The sequence below is a fragment of the Capricornis sumatraensis genome, chromosome 10, assembly GCF_032405125.1.
Source record: "Capricornis sumatraensis isolate serow.1 chromosome 10, serow.2, whole genome shotgun sequence".
Taxonomy (NCBI): Eukaryota; Metazoa; Chordata; class Mammalia; order Artiodactyla; family Bovidae; genus Capricornis; species Capricornis sumatraensis.
Genome location: NC_091078.1, coordinates 62,077,973 through 62,082,794, shown reverse-complemented (window position 1 = coordinate 62,082,794; position 4,822 = coordinate 62,077,973).

Sequence of the window (4,822 nt, the reverse complement as noted above, 5' to 3'; positions counted from 1 at the left end):
TGTTCTCAAGAGAATCCTGGATTATCTGGGTAGGCTCTGAAAACCATCACATCTCTTTACAAGAGAGAGGCAGACAGATTTAGACATAGACAAGAAACTACAAAGAGAGGCTATGAATGCTCACAGCCACCAGAAGCTGTAAGAAGACGACGCCCTCTGAAGTCTTCAGAGAGACAGCAGACCTGCCAACACTGACTTCAGCCTAACAAAACTGATTTCAAACTTCTGACTTCTAGAACTCTAAGAGAATACATTTCTGTTCTTTTAAGCCACTGAGTTTGTGACAGTTTGTTACAGTGGCCATGGGAAACTAACACGTGGTGGTGGCAAGATTCATCAAAAGATATCAAAATTAGGGACTTCCCTGGTGGTCTGGTAGTTAAGACTATGCTTCTACTGCAGGGGGCTCAGTTTCGATTCCTGTTCAGGGAACTAAGATCCAACATGCCACATGTCACAGCCAAGAAAAAAAAAAGGAAATTAGTGGCCAGAAATATGCTGAAAAATGATATTTGCATAGTATCAAAGTATAGTTCCACCAGAGACTGATTAATTACAAAAGGAAAACTAGTCACTTACAGTGGAGAACCAGGCAGGTGCCACATTATCTAAATGATCAAAGTAACATCACCAGTATACTCTCATCATGACTTCCTGACATGCTGAACTGAGAAGGGCATATCACTTTCCAAAAGCCAGGAAGATCCCCCTAGGCCCTTCCTGATGCCCTTTTCAAAGACGGAGCTCAAGTCTAATACCGAAGAGACCCAAATCCTAGCAGCTGACAAAGCACAGAATGTCAGTACAGACACCAGAGCTTCTCTGCCAGTGTCAGTGCAAAGATGCCAGCTTATACTTTCTTCTTGGAGAAGGAAATGGCAACCCACTCCAGCACTCCTGCCTGGAAAATTCCACGGATGGAGGAGCCTGGTAGGCTACAGTCCAAGGCGGGGCACAAAGACTCGAACACAACTGAGCGGCTTCACTTCCTTTCTTTCCATAGTTTCTTTTGGAGAAGGAAATGGCAACCCACTCCAGTGTTCTTGCCTGGAGAATCCCATGGACGAAGGGGCCTGGTGGGCTGCGATCTATGGGGTTGCAAAGAGTTGGACACAACTAAGCAACTAACACACACACACACACACACACACACACACACTTTCTTCTGAAGAAGTCCTTTATTCTGAGCTAGGTTTCTTATCTCTGGTGTTTCTTCTATGAAACAATGTTTATAATAAATGGTAGGTTAATTTAATATGCTTACTCGTCAAATTAAAAGGCCAATAAATCCGTATCAGCTTCCAAAAAATATTTTGAAGTTCATGGCCAAGGAAAGCCAAACATCAAGGCCAGCTGTTTGATAGACTATTCCATAGTAACAGAAATGTTTTATATCATAGCTTAGCTTTGCTTAGCCACAGGTCCATTGAGCACCTGGAATGTGGCTAGAATGAGAAACTTAACTTTTCCTTCTGTTAATTTTAATTAGCTTAAATAGTCACATATAGGAAATTCCCTGGTGGTCCAGTGGTTAAGATTTAGCACTTTCACTACCAAGGGCTGGGGTTCAATCCCTGATCAGGGAACTAAAATCCCATAAGCCAAAGTATTAACATGTAATTAGCGGCCACTGTATCGGACAGTACAGTTTTAGGTATTACTGGGGTAGACAGGAATTTTTTAACTCATTAGGAGTCCTGCAGCTCATGAGGAAGTCTCTCCCACTTTGTAAAGGTCAGAGATGTTTTTACATTTAACAACAAACAGTGCAAAATGCAATTATATCTGTGTGGCTCAAGATAACCAGGCCCATACAGTCAAATCAGGCAGCAGGCTCCCGTTTCTGTGACCCTTTCCCCAGTCCTGGGCCCTGTCTCTCCAGAGATTGTTGCTTTCAGAGCCTCACACTGCTATGGAAACAGTCTCTTCACAGTATCTACTCTCACCAACCTACTGCTTCTCCCGAGACATACATGAGGTCTTTCAGACAAGAGAAAGGCTAGACAGAAGGCATCTGTCCAAGTCTCAGGTTAGGAACTCTCCACTGCCCCACAATCATTCTAGGCTAATGGGAGCCCCAAGTTTAACATGATTTAGGCATGTGTGGTCCCAGAAGCTGGCACAGAAGGACCATTTAGTTATCATCATTGATTCAAATGTTTCCTTAGAGACTGGCAACAGTGACAGCACAGTCCTGGTCCCAGGAGCTGCTGGGGGAGAGCTGAACAACTTCATCAGCTGCAGGATGGGACCCTGAGCTTTGTATCCATGTAGCTGATTCCCCAAATTCTCCAAGTCTAGTCATACCTTCTCGTGCTACTCATCCCATCACAGCCTCCATTCTCTCCAGAGCCTGATCCTTCTGAACCTGCAGTGTCAGGTCTGAGAACACAAACTGTCTGTCCTACCACCTTGACAGTGAGTCGTTCCCAGCCTTCTCCTCCCTACACCAATCCAGCCATGCACCGCTACACTCCTCCTCTCCTACCTGGTGCCCTGAGGAGACGGTAGCAGAGAGTCAGTTTTCCCATTGCCCCTACCTCTCCCTGGGTCAACAAGTCAAGCCGGGTCTCTGGTGTAACTGAGACAGTATTGTCTACCTCCTGGAGACAGTTTCTATAAACTTGTATGCAACAGAAGCTGGACATCCCATTAAAAATGAGGAAACATCCTGAACAGATACGTCACCAAAGAAGCTATACAGACGGCAAGTAGGCATAGAAAGATGCTCCACCTTGTATGTTATCGAAACACAAGACAATGAGCTACCACTACACACATATTAAAATTACTCAAATCCAGAGAACTGACAACACCAAGTGCTAACAAAAATGTGGAACAATAGGAACTCTCATTCATTGCTGGTGGGAAATGCAACATGGTTTAGCCACTTTGGAAGACAGTTTGGCCCTTTCTTACAAAACTAAACGTGATCCAGCAATTACAGTTACCATTTCCCTCTCATCTTCCCAACCCAGGGATCAAACCCAAGTCTCCCGCATTGGCAGGTGGATTCTTTACAACTGAGCCACCTGGGAAGCCCATACATATGTGTATATACGTTTACACACACACACACACACACACACACACATACACACACACATATGTGGCCTTCCCAGGTGGAAATGGTCACCCACTCCAATATTCTTGCCTGGGAAATCACATGGACAGAGGAGCCTGGTGGATTACAGTCCAGGGGACACAGAAGAGTCAGACATGACTTAGTGACTGAGCACATATGTACATATATATCTGAATCATTTTGCTGTATACCGGAAACTAACACAACATTGTAAATAAACTATACTTTAATTTTTTTTTAAGAGTCAACCCTAACTTAAAACTATGAGCTTTTAGTTCATGGTATGTAGGTTCATGACTGTAACGACTGTATCACCCAGATGCAGGACACTGAGAGTGGGGAGATTTTACATGTGTGGGAACTCCATGTATTTCCTACTCAGTCTTGCTGTGAACCCAAAACGGTTCTTTAAAAGTCTGTTTTCGGGACTTCCCTGGCGGTCCAGTGGTTAAGACTTCGCCTTCCAATGCAGGGGGTGAGGGTTCAATCCCTGGCAGGGAGTTAAGATTCCACATGCCTCAGGGCCAAAATAAATAAATAAATAAAAGTCTGTTTTCAGGGACGTGTCTGGTGGTCTAATGGGCAAGACTCCGTGGCTGGGAATCCATGCCTCTACTGCAGGGGCATGAGTTTGACCCTTGGTTGGGGAACTAAGAATCTGCAGCATGGTACAGCCAAAAGAAAAAAAAAAAGAGGCCTGTTTCCAAAAAAGGAGGAAAACACATTTCCTTGCTTATAATCATCTATCTCTGGAAGGAAAACAAGGAACTGATAATATTGGTTATCTGGAGTGGCTGGCAAAAAGGCTTTTCACTGTTTACTTTTGTACTTTTAAAACGTTAAACCATAAGCTTGTATCATCCAGTCAAAAAAATTAATGAAATTTAAAAAATTAAATCCTAAGGCAATAACTTAAAATGATGAAAAAGCTTTATATACAAACATGTTTCACCAGTGAATTAATAATATTACTAACAAGAGAACATACCATGTGTCAGGCAATGCACTAAGTGGACAAGCGGATTTATAAGAAAAAAAAATGGCATTAATTTAAATATCAAACAAGAGAAACAAGTCAGTAAATAATGAATAATTCAGTAAAATGTTAGGCAGCCATTGAAACAAGGTTTATAGGAAGTCTTTAATAGTATGTCTAAATCCTTATGTGAAATCAATAGCAAGATATAACACAATTATCATAGTTACTTTTTTTTCTTGCCATGCAGCTTGTGGGATCCTAGTTCCCTGTCCAGGGATTGAACCTGGGCCCACAGCAGTGGACATGCAGAGACCTAACCACTGGATCACTAGGGAATCCCCCAGTTACTTTTTTTTAATGAAAGAAAGAAAAACTAAGCAGAGAAGAAAGGCTAGAATAAATATACTAAAGTAACTATTTTAGTATATTTATTTGATAAAAGCATATAATTTTAATTTTCCACTCTTATAATTGTGTTTCAATAAGTACACACTACTGTAAGTTAAAAAAAAAAAACCCTTTTTTTCCTTTAATGGTTTTCACAATTTTGGCATCTCACATAATGGAAAGGTTCAGTGATGGAAAATTACCTGCGAGTTTGGTACTATAAAAACCAGGATCTAGACTGAAATTCAACTCTGACGTTACCTATTTGACTTCAAGGAAATCAAGTTCCTTTCTATTTTTTCTTGACTCTGGAATTTGGAAAACAGCTCCTGCTTTTCTTACAAGGGTACATTTTAGTGTCAGATATGCTT